General features: G+C 44.9%; 1 protein-coding gene across 1 annotated transcript in view; it reads left to right on the top strand.

The window, feature by feature from the left end:
- Window positions 1-3,927: 3,927 nt before the first annotated feature.
- The window catches only part of GCNT1 (glucosaminyl (N-acetyl) transferase 1), a 28,647-nt gene continuing 17,887 nt past the window's right edge, over window positions 3,928-14,687 (top strand). Inside the window, exon 1 of the mRNA XM_054987655.1 lies at window positions 3,928-4,043. The gene's annotated coding sequence lies outside the window, so the exon portion shown is untranslated. The remainder of the gene's footprint in view (window positions 4,044-14,687) is intronic.

The following is a 14,687-nucleotide window of genomic DNA, read 5'->3' as shown; positions in this document are numbered from 1 at the left end:
GATTGGGATAACATTTGTCAGGGCTTGCTGCGGCTGCCACTGGGCATGGCACTGGGCAGTCTGCTCCTGACATCACAGGGGGGCCAGGGACTCTGCAGGACCCTGCTCTGTGGAAGGAGGGGCGGTATACCTCACCCAGACTCCCTCTCAGTCCACTCGCTGGCCTGCTCAACCTGGCCTGCTTACCCTCTGCATCCTCCTTCATCTCCTCCTTCCAGAACTCTCCTCCAAGCCACCACCCTTGCATCCTACTGCTCTCACTCCACATCATCACTCCTCACTCACACCCACCACCTCAGAGCTCTTCCTAGCCACCTTATATAGGGCTTCCTTTCCCCGCCCTGCCCTCCTTCTAGGCTTGTTCCCTCTCCTGACTTGGCCCAGCTGTGCCTTCCCTCAGGTGTTTCCCTCCTACCACTAATCCCTTCTTGGCTTCCTTGCCTTGCTGGCAGGGTGGGGTTGAATGCGAGCCATCCCCAGCTGAGGTCTCCTTGGCCTTGCTCACGAGGAGCTGCCCCAGCCGGCTTCTGTGCTGCTGAGCCTGCCTGGCCTTGCTCGCGAGGAGCTGCCCTGGCCAGCTTTTGTGCTGCTGAGCCAGTTTGGCCTTGCTCGCGAGGAGCTGCCCTGGCCAGCTTCTGTGCTGCCTGTTCATTGATGCTGGGAGGGGCTACCCCTCTCCTCCCCCAGAATGCCTGTGGCAGCTCCACCTGGAGGGGCTTGGCTCCTAGCACCTCCTGAGCCAGGCTGCTGTCCTCTAGCCAGGGTGTGGCTCTGGGCTGTGGTGGCTGCTTCTCCTCCTTGGAAGGTAAGGGCTCTGTCTGGGCTGTTGCTGTGTCCCTGTTCCCCTTGCCTTGGCCCTTTTCCTCTAGCCTGCTTAGCCCCCTTTCTCCCCCATGGTGGGTGGGACTAGCTGGCTTCTCCCTGCTCCCTCCAGCCTTCTGAGGCTTTGGCCTTTTGCCCCTTCCCCCTGGAGTAGGCAGGGTCTGGCTCTGTTTGCCAGACAGAGCAGCTGAACTGCTGTCTCCCGGCTGCCCCCTGCCGCTGTCTGCCAGCAAGTCCGGGGGCTGGGCTGCTGACCCCGGACAACATTCGCTCTTCTCCAATCTTGTGGCACATCCCGAGTCCTCCAGGAGGCCTTGAAGATGATGGACAGAGGCTCTGCAAGTTCTCTAGAAAGTTCTTTGAGCACTCTTGGGTGCATACCATCTGGCCCAGGGGATTTGTATTCATCCAGTGCAGCCAGGTGCCTCTCCACAACCTCTCTGTCAATGTCAACTAGCCACCCAGGTGTCCTGTCATGTCTTCTACAAGACATATCTACAACTCCATTAAGACTGTTAGAGTCATTTCAGCCCTGTCATGGGCATTTTCAGTTATAGCCCTCTAGAATAGCTTTCCAAAGAGGTCTGGAGAACACAGACTCTGCCTGATTTTAGGAAGGTCTGCAAGACTGTTAATTTAGGAGGGCTTTTATCACAATGGTGGAAATACCAGAAGAAATATAACTTGTGACCTGTGATTTGGGTTTTTTAAAAACTGTATTACTGAATATTTAGATTGTTTAAACTGTCTGATGTTATGATTTGTTACTATATACTGAGCGTATCTCTATGTAAGGTGCCTTTTATCTTGCGGGGGGGTAGGTAAGCAAGTTAGCAAAACGAGAATTTCCAATTGTATGCATGGTATTACATGCCTCAACAAACAACTAACTATGAGGCGGTTATTAATTTGATTAATTCTTTTAACTATATTGTCGAAGGCTTTCATGGCCAGAGAACGTTAATTGTTGTAGATTTTTCCGGGCTGTATGGCCGTGGTCTTGGCACTGTAGTACCTGACGTTTCACCAGCAGCTGTGACTGGCATCTTCAGGTGTAGCACCGAAAGACAGAGATCTCTCAGTGTCAATTCTTTTAACTGTTTCTAATCACATTTCATAAAATATCCCACTCATAACTGGTCTTTAAGATATCTAATAGTGAGAGGGCTACTTTCCTTACTCCCTGGTAAGTGCTGACTATCTCCCCCACCACCACCCCTCAGTTTCCCAAGCCTGTACTCTGCCCTTGGAAAGTATTCAATATGGCTATCCCTGGAAGCAGCGGTGCAAATGGAGTTCCAGGCGCTGTTGCTTCCCGCCCCCCCCCCCAATTCTCCATTTCCAGCCCCCTTGGTTGCTCATCCTTCTTCATAATGTTATCTGCCCAGGCCTGCACCAAGGCTTCATACTCAGCCCCACAGCTCTGAGGTCCCAAACAAGACAAAAGCCTTTTGTTGTCTTCAGGTGAGTGCAGGAGATGCCTGCAGGTGCTGGGCACTGGGACTGCATCATGCCCAGCCTGGCTGTGTTTATGTCTGGCCTGGTCAACTGTGTTATGGGACCAATGCATGACCTTCATGAGCCCTCCTCACATTCCTTATAAACTATGCTTATCAATTCTGTTTTCCATTATGTTTTTCTTCAACAACTCCTGCACCTTTCCCCGCAGTAAACTGAAGAATGTTATTACCTATGCCACTGCCCATGGCTGTTGTATTTGTGTGGAACAGGCTTGTGTCAGTTGATTCAAGTCTATGAACTAAAAGCCAGGTTTTTGATGGATCCTGTCTTTCCTTCACTGGGGCATGTTTATAGTTACTCTGCAGTGAGAGAAAAGTGTCACTACTACTACTACCGTGTTTAATCCATTATTCTTATAGGTTGTTACAGCATTGAAATTAAATAGGTCTGTCCTTTTTCTACCTTTATAGAATACCTCAGCTCTGTGGAACAACTGTGTCTTTTTAAAATGTGAATATTTCAAGATAAAGAGATTTATTTTCCCCTTTAACATTATTTAACCACCTATTATACACCAGGGTAGTAAAAAAAAATTAGACTCTTTCTTTTCATATGCTTGCTTATGACTGAAATGGGTTCTAACCCACTTTGATGAATGTGGGTCACAGAACCAGAGAATAAAAACACATCCAAATCCATTATCACTAAATGCAATGATTTCAAGCAAAATGGCATAGACTAGTATCTAGGGGGTACCCGGGTTCAAATCCTCCATTCTCACAGAGTGACCTTGAGCCAGTCACTGTCCTCTCAACCTAACCTACTCCTCAGGGCTATTGTGAGGATAAAAAATGGAGGAGGAAGAATAATGGATGGGGCTCTGAACTCCTTGGTGGGAAGGCAAGATTTTAAAAAATACTAAATAAATAAATGGGTACTAAAATAAAACCATCTTCATGACTTTAGACATGTTCATAAGGGCAAATGTTATTGAAAATAAGGAAGGCACCTGGGTTGGGAAGGAACTGTGCTTATTCTGTACACAGGTATGTCCTTTTTTCTGTTCTGCAGCCCCAGTATCAGAAAAATTCAGTAAGTGGAATTAGGAAAAGTCCATCATGCATTGACTGATGTTATAAGAGACCCATCACAAAACGGCAATTCTATCAAGTACGCATCATTGTAACATAAATTATTCTGGGATTATCAGTTTCCATACCCTGCCAATCTTGCCAATGCGGATTTAGAATTCTACTGGACACTTAATCGAGTATTGAAAGGATGCAGCAAAAAAAAATGTCTTTCACGCCAATGATGGGGGTAGGAAAAAAAGAAGTAGGCCCAAAGCATATGCAGAGTTCTAAGTAAGTACTAGGCAACTGGGCCGCAACAAGTCCTATTTTACTCGCTAAACTTTTCTTTCGAGAGGAGTGGCTTCTTGCCGTTGATTTCAAAGGGGCTTACTTCCGAGGAAGCGCCAGAGCGATGGAGAAGTCGGGCCGCCGTAACTCCTCCGCGAAGCTTGGCTTGCTCTGCTTCCTGTCCTGCACGAGAGAGGGAAGGAAACAAAGGCTTCAGCCAGGCAGGAAGCCGGGGGGGGGGGAGGAGGCGCTTCCCCGGCGAGAAAGCGGGCGGGGAGCGGCGAAGAGGCGAGTTCGAGAGCGGGGAGGAGCAGGCGAGGCAAGATGAATCCAACGCCTCTCCCGCTCAGAAGCAAGACCGGCGCGGCGCTTTCCACGCTCCCGGCTGGGTCGCTGCAGGTAAGGGCGCCCCGCTCTTTTCTTCTTCTCTCTCTTTCCGCCCCACTAGATCGCCTCTGGGACGTCTCCCCGGCTCTCCTCTGCTCGGAACTTTGCGCGTTCCTTTCCGTCGACGATGGGTTGAGCCAACCAGCAATCGGAGCGTTTGTGGTTTAATGCCGAAGTGGAAGAGGCGCCAAGTTACGCTCCGGCTTAATAGGACTCCAAGACCCCCGGCGAAGCCGTGCGGGACAAGAAAAGAAGGCTTGCAAATCATGTGCCGGCAAGTCCTCCCTCGCTCTTTCTGTCGGCTTGATAACCTGCTCGGTCTCTAGCAGCTAGAAGGGCAACCCCAGGCGGCTCCTTGTGAGGACGATCGAACGGGAGCCCAGGCTAGCCCAACCTATTCCGGCGTGAGGCTCGATAACTTAGAGCTGGCTGGCTCTGGGGTGACCTTTGTCAGTCTGCAGGGCTCCCCTGGACCGCTGCTCTTGCTTTGCTGCTACAGACTTAACACGGCCACCCATCTGACGTGCTCACCTTTGAAAGAGAAGGACAGAAAGACCACAGAAAGGTCCTTTCCTGGTATTGTGGTGCTGTTCGGGAGTGGACTTTCCCCCCATCTGTTCTCAGCTAGATAAAGCAACAACTCCTCCTTTCTCTTTAGAAGACAATTAAACTAAGAAAGGCAGAAATTGTTGTTTAAAGTAGGAGTGTGCTAGTTGGGAATATAAGAAGAGGGTTTCTGCAGTTTTGTTCTGCCTTGACCTGTGTAGATGAATTACACTTCAGATTTATTCATTATTTGGTGGAGGGGGACTATTTACATCAAGATTTAAAGGCTTGTTCTTGAACATATTCAAGGTTAAAAATAATACAGTGATAGCGCTTGTATACCTCGGAGCTATAGCAATGTTATCAGTGGAGGTCAAACAAACTACTACTCCCCCCCACCCCTAAGCAAAGAGATTTGCATCGTTGGCAAACAATGATTCATTTTGTAATATGTAACAACAGCAGCTTGGCACTTAGTACCTTTGAGCTAACCAGACCAATGCAGGTGATCCTACAACAGGTGTGGAACATCCATCCAGTTACCACACCCTAAAGAACATCTGTGCCCTTATAGCTGAAGTTCTGATATGATCTTGGCAACTTTCAGTACTGGGCTGGTTACTGGATCTGAAAGCAAATCAGACAAAGTAATTGGAATGGATGTAGGAAGGCTTTAAAAAAAAAACATTAGAAAGCCTAATGTGGTTTGAGTTTTTATCAGAGGTTATTTTTTTAAAATCTCCCTTTTCTTGTATTAGGAAGATCTGCATAAAACTGATTTTGTGCAAGGCACCGAACATACTTAGCATTGCTACTAGACTTGTGGCACTAACTTCTTTGTTCAAGCATTGAAATGCATTCTGTTTGAGAGTTCTATCTATTCCTTCTATTTATGGCAGAGGACTGTGAAGTGCTAATAGCTTTTTATTGTGTATCAGATCAAAGACTGTGCAAGCGCAGTCCTGCGTCCAGCTATTGATGTTCATACTGCTAATTAAAGTGGGATTTATAGATGATACCTGTGTGAACCACAGCTGAGGTATCTAAGAATCTGAGGTTTCTGAATAATGTAGGTTTACTCTACAAGAATTGGCTGCTTTTCTGTTTTGTCTTGTGGGAAAGTGTTGTAAATTAAAAAGTAACACTGCATACAAAGTACCTTTTAAACTCATTTCTGAATGTACTTTTGATAATTTGTATCCTGTTTTTTTAAAAAATGTAGTACCAATAGTGGGTAGTTCCTCACAGTTTTTGGTACTATGTGACTAACACGTGGACTGGCTGGGTTTCCTAAGAAATTTTAAACCTTTAAAACTGAGTACTTCTCTGTTTGTCTCTCTAATTTCTGTAGAATTTATAGACTTGTGTACTTTCAGTTCTGTACAAAGGTGTAGGTTTTTGATATCATTTAGAAACAAATGCCAAAATGCCTTGAAAGGAGAACCTGTGTGTGTCTTTTCTGCTGTAATGAATTAATGCCATGTTCTCCATTTATCAAGGTGTGCTATTTGGGATGGGGGTAGACAGAGACAGACAGACAGACAGCCTCTCTCCCTACTTTCAAACTCTTCCCCCAAATCCACATTTTCCCTGTGGGTTTTGGCTTATGCTTTGAAACTTGATTACAGTTGAGAATGGGGATTAAAGTACAATTGCCTTCTGTTAGATTTTTGGGGAAGGATACTATTAAGGTATTATGTACACTAATGATGAAGTAATGATTAATAATCCATGTACTAAATGTTTATCAAGTGAGTCCATGTGCAGGGTCCATCCTTTAAAGAAACATAAGGGTACCTGTCCCAAGTTAGTTTCATGTGAGTAGTCGTGTTGGTCTGTAGTAGTCCAGTAGCACCTTAAATCTGATTGGTCTCTGAGATGCTACTGGACTCAAATCTTGTCCCAGGTTGATAGCACCATGCAAGTTGTTCTGAAGCATTAAAGTTACCTTTTCTAATGATCTGAAAAAGCACAATTTTTGCGCAATTTCCTGGAAGAAAAAGTCTCCTGTTCCTTTAACAGAGTTAATAGGATGCTGTATACCAGGTGGTGTTATTTACCTTCATGCCCTGAAAAGCTTTAATTGCCCATTTCTACACATCAAGCCTCGAATAAAGGGGCAGGACATATATTCTCCAGGCTGTTGGCAACTTTAAATGCAACTAACGCTCTTTAAAATGAGTTGCTTTTTACTTAACTCTGAACATCTCCAAGAATAGGCATTTGGCTGTTGCTGAACCTCCTCCAGGTTACGGCAATCTTGTTCTACCCAGTTTTAAATGACACCCCTGTAATGAATTTGTTGGCAATTGAGGACACCAAGTACCTTGGTGAAGCCAAATAGCTTGTTTGTTAACCTAAGCCTGGTGAGTGGTTGGGAACGGCCAGCTCAGAGTGTTCGTTGGGCACCATGCCGCCTTTTCTAGGCTGCTCTGAAAAGAATATCTGTTTAATGGGAGTAGGAGGGGTTTGTGGTTTTTAAAGAGGAGTATAAGTTACCTTTTGGATTCTGTGTTGCTCCAAACAGGTCTTTTAAATAAGGCTATAGATAACAGTTTCCAAGAACAAAAGATAGTGTTGTGTAGTTGCACAAAGGCCTTTTCTGCTTTGGGTAGCTCTTGGCTGGTTTGTCCTTTTAAAATTCTCTTCTCTTCCTTTTTAATTTGTAAGAAGTAATTATCCTGCCATCACAAAGGGTAATGGTGATCTTTGGTTTCTTTAATAAGGGAATGTAAGTAGAAGCCAGTGACTGTTATAACCACCACTGTCTAAGATGGCGCTTGTGTGAAGGGGCCATAAAATCCTGCAGGTGTGAAAGGAGGTTGCACAAGTGCAAATGCCCATAGCAATGATTAAAAATTGTGCTAGGTGCTTTATGGTAAACTTCAGGTCCCACCCTCTATTATGAGATTTCTGCTCTTTAGAGAGAGTCTGCTGTGGATCTAGATGGTGCTGGTTCGGAACTAATCCATTTTTTTTCATTTTCATGGGTTTCAGTCCATTGTGTGTGCATTGGCCACACATATGCAGACATGATGTGCTTCTTTTCAAGGGGGGAGGAGTGGAGAAAGGAGGTGCTGGAGCAACTACATCAACCATTAGTCCCCCTCCTAGTCTAAACCATTGATCCACTGAGTTTTTCCTCAAGCACAATAACACACACAGGCAGCAATGTTGGCAGGTGGGGCAGTGGCAGAGGGGCACACCCAAGTAGGAGAGTGCTCCAACAAATGCAGTGCAGCAACATTAAAAACTTCTTAATGTTCACTTTTTTCTTTTTCTATAGTCCCAATAACTTATTACTTTTACCTTCTTCTGTTGCTGTATGTTTCCTTGTGCTTTGCAGTTTCATCCCCACTAAAAGGGGCGTATCCACATTCTTCCCTTTGATGCTCAATGTTCAGCTGCAAAGGGGGACATTCTTGCTGCCAGTCTTCTCCGTTGCCCAAGTGCAGCCAGGCAGGAAGAATGATTGGCTGAATTCCTCCCCACCCACCCCCCAACAGACCTATGTTTTCCCCTTGTTTGCTGTGGGGGCAGGCAGGATTGTTTTTGAAAGGGGGGGAGTAGGTACACATTTGGCATTTGACTCAGAAAAAGAGAGAACTCTGATTGATGATGGGAGCAGTCTTAAACAGGCCTACTCAGATGTAAGTCCCATTTATTCAATAGTGCTTATTCCCAGGGAAGTGTCTTTCAATTGCAGTCTGTGATTGAAGTCTCCTTTCCAAATGTTTCAAAAGTTGATAGGAGGGGTCCTTGCAAAGACCTGATTGGCAAGGAGGGAGAGACTGCCATTTCCCGGGTAGCTAGGGGATGGGTGGTGGGGAGATGCACTTAGGTGCATTGTGCTGATTCCCCCTCCCTGCCTACAGAGTTAATTAAATAACAGTCTCTCTCCCCTTGGGATCTGATTGGTGAATGCTGTTCAGGAAAACAAGATGCTGCCCTGCAAGGCAAGCCCATGCCTGCCTGAGGCTGGAAGGTATGGAATGAAACACTCAGACTTTTTGGCAGGAGAGACTCATTACAACTAAGTTCTTGGGCTGGGTTCAGTGTTCTGGAAGCTGCTTTAACAAGTTAAACCAGCAATTTCTGTGTGTATTTTTTGCACTTTTTTCCATTATGCACACCCCTAATCAGTGGCATATTGACTTGAGTAATGTTTTGTCTTTGCTGTTAGTAGTCACAGTTCTTTGGAAAACTTTCCCTTTTCTTTCACAAGGCAGCCAATTCCACTGTTGAAGTACTCTGAAAAGTGAAGAAGTTTTTCCTAATATCCAGCCAGTACTGTCCCTCCTGTAGTTTAAAACCATTATTTTGAGTCCTATCCTCTGTTGCCAACAGGAACAACTCCCTTCCTTTTAAACACCTAAAGAGAGCAATCATGTCTCCCCTCAAGCGTCTCTTCTCCAAACTGAACATTCCCTGGCCCCTCAGTCTTTCCTTGTAGCGCTTGGTCTCCAGGCCCCTGACCATCCTGGTTGCTCTCCTCTGTGCCCATTCCAATTTCTTGACATCCTTTTTTTGAAGTGAGGCCTCCAGAACTCCAGGTGGGGCCTGACCAACATAGTACACAGTGGGACAGTGACATCCTTTGATTTGGATGTTATGCCTTTGTTGATACACTGCATTCGCCCTTTTACTGCCGCATCATACTGACGACTCGTATTTAGCTTCCTGTCCATCTAGATCCCAAGACCTTGTTCACACACACTGCTATTCAGAAGTTTATCCTTCATCCAGTATGCATGCATTGAATTTTTGTTACCCAGGTGGGGATCCCTGTGCTTATTTATATTAAATCTCATCTTACTCTTACTCAAATCTGCCTACTTTCTCAGTGTGTTCAGATCGTGTTGATTCTATCCCTATCTTCAAGGGTGTTTGCCACTTCTCTCAGTTTGGTGCCATCTGCAAATTTAATGAGTAATCCCTTTACACCCTTGTCCAGATCGTTTATAAAAATATAGATAAGCACTGGGCCCGGAATCAAGCCCTACGGCATTCCACTGTACTCCTCCCTCCAATCAGACATGATGCTGTTAACAACTACTCTTTGCGTGCTGTTATCTAGCCAGTTCCCTATCCATCTAACCATCCTAGTGTCCAGTCTACAGTCCTCCATCAGAACATTATGAGAAACCTTGTCAAAAACTTTACTGAAATCTAAATAAACTACATGGACAGCATTCCCATGATCCTGGAAGCATTTCACTTGGTCACAGAAGGAGATGAGGTTGGTCTGGCAGGACCTGTTGGGGACAAATCTTTGCTGACTTCCCTGTATCACCATGTTGTCTCTAGATGCTTGCAAACAGATGCCTTTAATATCTTCCATGGGACATAGGTCAGGCTGACTGGCCTGTAGTTCCCAGGATCACGCTTTTCCCTTGAAGAATGGGATGACATCTGCCTCCTCCAGTCTTCAGGCACATCACCTGTCCTCCAAGAGGCCTAGAAGATGATTGACAAAGGATCTGCAAGCTCTTTTGAAAGTTCTTTAAGCACTCTTGGGTGCATCCCATCTGGCCCAGGGGATTTGTACATATCCAGTGCAGCACAACTTCTCGGCCCATGTCATCCAGCAGCCCCAAAGCCATGCCTTGCCTATCACTATCTCTAGATGGGCCTGTTCTCTCTTTCAGAGAGAAAACTGAGGCAAAGCCTTTCTACCTTCTCTCTGTCCTCTGTTAGAGTTTCTCCATTTTCACTTAGCAGTGAGGGCATCTCCCCCTTTACCTTCTGTTTGCTCCTCATGTATCTAAAGAATTTGTTGTTGTTGTTGTTGTGGCGGCGAGCCCCTCTGTCCAGTCTCAGCTCATTCTGAGCTTTGGCTTCTCTGATAGCCCCCCTACAGAGTCTGCCTTCCCTAGATACTCTTCCTTGGATGTATTTCCTCCCTCCATTTCTTGAACATCCCTTTTTTTCTTCCTTAGCTCATCACAGAGCTCTCTGTTCATCTACATTGGCTTCTTAGATTCTCTACCATGTTTCGATCTTACTGGAATAGTGATAACTTGAGCCTGCATGAGCTCTTCTTTTAAGACAGCCCACCCTTCACTCGCTTCTTTCCCCTCCAGCATTATTGTCCATGGAATAACTCTCACCATCTCTCTAAGTTATGAATCTACTAAAATCTAAAATGTGCATTTGGCTACAAACTCCCTTGATATCCCACAGCAAAAGGAATTCTAAGAGGACATGATCTCTTCTCCTCAGGTTCCCACCAGCTTTACCCCATCAACCAACTATTTCTTGTTGATTAATATCAAGTAAAGTAAGGCTGAGCCCCTTGTCACTTCCTCCACCATTGGAGAAAGGAAGTTGTCAGCCCAGCAGGTCAGGAAGTTGCATGACTCTGGACACATAGCATAGTTGGTCTCTCAGTACATATCAGGGAAGCTGAAGTTTCCCATAATTACAAGGTTATGTTACTTGGATACCCTATTAAGCTGCTCAGAGAGGGCAGAATCCACCTCATCTCCTTGTTCAGGCAGTTGGTAACAGACGCCAACCACAATACTGCTTGTCCTTCCCTCTCTTACTTTCACCCAGCCACTTTTCACTCAGTTGTTACTCCTTTTCCAGTATTTCCTGACAATCAAGCCCTTTCTTCACATACAGCACCACTCCACCTTCTCTACGACACTTCCTGTTCTTTTTGAATAACACCCATCCGCTATTGTATTCCGGTTGTTGGAATCATCTTACCAAGTCTCTGTAATGCCTACTAAGTCCTATCTTCCTGCCTGTATTAATAGATCAAGTTCCTTCTTATTGCCCAAGCTTTGCACATTGGTATATAGGCACCAGAAGCCTTGCAACATTTCCCCTCTTTGACCTGGATTTCTCAGGTAGGTCTCAACTATTCACTCTCCTTCTTGCCTGACATTCCTATGCCAGTTGTCTCCTTTCCCCTTTGTCAGTTTAAAGCCCTTCTTATACATCTGCCCAGGTCCCTTCTGAACAAATTGTTCCCTGTCCTTGATAGGTGGGATCTATCACATGCAAGCAGGCCATCTTGAAGAAAACATTGTCCATGGTCCCAGAATCCAAACTGCTTCTGCTGGCACCATGAATGCAGCCAGCAGCTCACCTCCATAATCTTCTGATCCCATGGCATTTCTCTTCTTCCGACAGGCAGGATCAAAGAAAATACCACCTGTGCCCCCATTCCTTTCAGTTGCCTCCCAAGAACTTCATAGTCATACCTAATGTATTCAGTGGTATTCACAGCCCTGTCACTTGTTCCCACATGGACCATCACAAATGGGTAAAGGTCTGTCAGTTTGACTAGCTTGCCCATCCAATCTGTGATATCCTTGAACTTCACCCCTGGCAAGCAACACGCCTCTTGGGCCATGGGGTCAGGCCTGGACACATGGCATTCCATATCCCTCAGTAGAGAGTCACCAATCACCAAGACTTTGGCAAATTTTGTTGGTCTCTAAGGTGATGCAGAACTTGAATTACCTGAACCAGAATGTATGTATATGCTGAGTGATCATTTATGCAGACCAGGAGCGAGCAACTGATCAACAGCTCAAAGGAACATTCAATAATCTTCTTGGTTCATTCTGGAATTAAAGAGAAGAATCTTCTCACAGATCTTTCTCCCTGTTTTGTTAATCACTCCTTTCCTAATAGCATTACAAATTATGAAAACTTTAAATATTACTTGAAATATATGGCTTGCTTAACTCTAAAGATGTCAAACTTTAAAAATATGGTGCCATACAATTTAACGTAACTGGGTTTTACCACTGATGGAACAATCTAAGATATTTATTGTTTATTCTTGGTATTTCAGATAAAAACAACCACCTATATCTAAAACTTGTTTAGAAAAATTCATATACAGATTTTTTAAAAGGGGCTGCTAGTAGATATTCTGGTAGTGTAGTGGATACACCATTGAACTGTGAAAATGCAGGTTAACCACAGGTTCACTGCATGGCTTTGGGCCAGTCTCAGCAGAATGGTGGTGAGGATAAAATAGAAAACCATGTTCCTGACCCTTTGTTTCTTAGAGATATACACTATGTGGTGGCAAATATGTGCTTGCTGGCTTGAAGAGTGGCTAGAGTGACAGGCTAGAACCTTGGTTAGGTGACCTTGGGCCAGTTACATATGGTCAGCTTAACCTATCTCACAGGGTGGTTGTGAGAAAAAATTAAGGAGAGGAGACTGATGTGAGCCGCTTTGAGTTCCCGTTGGGGAGAATGGCGGGGTATAAATGAAGGAAAAATAAAAAATAAAATGTGTATATAGTGGAGAATCAGATAGTCTTGCCACCCTGACATGTACCAGGTGAAAATGCTAATCCATCCTGTGCTTATGCCATGTACTTTTAGGGATGCTTGTGTTACGGTTTATCTGTATGTGTTATTACATGTATGTGAGCAGGAGTTGACAACAAAAAAAATGAAATGTATATAGTGGTGCAATACAAAATGCCAGTTTCCATAAATGGCTATTCTTCTGAAATTCTCATGGAAACAGTTGGAAGGTACCCCAAAGGTCATCTAGTCCAAACCCCTGCACAGTGCAGGAAATTCATAGCTATATCTCCCCTCGCCTCCCCCAGTGACCCCTGTTCTATGTCCAGAGGACGGCAAAAGACCTCCAGGATTCCCTGGCAGTTGGCCTGAAGGAAAATTCCTTCCACCCCCCAGTGTTTCTGTAGTTGGACATCAGTTATATGGTACACACAGGGAAGGATTTTTCCACTCTCCACTGCAAGTAGGGAGAACTGTCATGCATGACTACTTATTGCCTGCAGCTCCTGTGAGGGAGAGTAAGTGAAAAGAAACACAACCCCAGGAGTTCTGCCTCTAAATCCAGAGATCAGTGTTTAGAAATGGGGTTCCCCTTCTCCCTGGAGCAATACTGACTGACACCTATCCCCTTTCTTCCTGGGGCGAGCTTAGGGAGGCTTTGTGTCTTTTAACTGATTAAAATCAGAGGCTTACAAGTAAAAGAGATGTCATATTTAACTTGCATTTTTCCACCAAACACTGGAAAAACAAATGTCTTGTGTATGTTTTGCAGCATAATGTCTGTGTTTTACGGTATCAGTGAGACATGGGAAAGTTCCTGTACTCGCACGGAAAGGTGCTGCATGGGAGGCAACAAGTTATCAAGGGAGCTGCATGTGAGGACTGTAGCAAAGCTTAAATTGCATGTGTGTGCAGAGATGGCCCCTACTCAGCCTGACACGAAACATGTTTACTCAGATGTAGGTCATCTTACGTTCAATAGGATTTGCTACTGCAGCTGCCAAATCATAGCTGTAAAGTGGTGGTGGTGGAGAGTGCCATCAAGTCATAACTGACTTATGGTGACCCCTGGTGGGGTTTTCATGGGAAGAAGCTATCAAAGATGGTGTGACATTGCCTGTCTCTGCAACCCTGGTCTTCTCTGGAGGTCTCCTATCAAATTACTAGTCAAGGCTGACCCTGCTTAGCTTCCGAGATCTGATGAGATTGGGCTTGCCTGGGTTATCCAGGTCAGGGCAGTTGTAAAGTATCAATTTATTATTTATTCCCTTCTTCACCCTAAGGCAAGATGAACCCTACTTTCTGTGGAAACTATTAATTAATGGTCAGAATGGTGATATAACTTGTCATCGATCCTTTCATAACCTCCACTGGTTGCTTGTTCTATTGCATGACTTCTTTTATAGTATGAAGCCTCTTCCTTTGTTACAAGCTCAAGCTACTGTTCTTCAAGCTAGGCAGCTGCAGTGCCAATTCCTCGAACAGCTTTGTGTGTTACTGTTTCCTATCAATTCTCTCATATAGACTTGAGTGTTAAATCTAGGCACGTTTCATTGCCTCAAAAAAGGGAACCCCTTTATTCTTTCGGTCTGATAATTGGCAGTGTAGACAACCTAGTGGAGCACTGCAGCCCTCCTGAGCTTTGTTCAGTTTGGATAAAAAACCAAGAAGGGGAGGGGTACTTCCATTAAAACCAATGGGAAATAATAACAAAATAGAATTAAGAAAACAGAATAACAATAAAGTAAGAAAGATGATGTCTGTTTGTATTTGTGCCAGTTTCTTCATGAGGTTGATGGATTTCCTCTCCATTCGGCTGAATGCAGTG

Source organism: Eublepharis macularius, chromosome 8 (genome assembly GCF_028583425.1).
Source record: "Eublepharis macularius isolate TG4126 chromosome 8, MPM_Emac_v1.0, whole genome shotgun sequence".
Lineage (NCBI taxonomy): Eukaryota > Metazoa > Chordata > Lepidosauria > Squamata > Eublepharidae > Eublepharis > Eublepharis macularius.
This window is presented reverse-complemented; position numbering and strand designations above follow the sequence as displayed.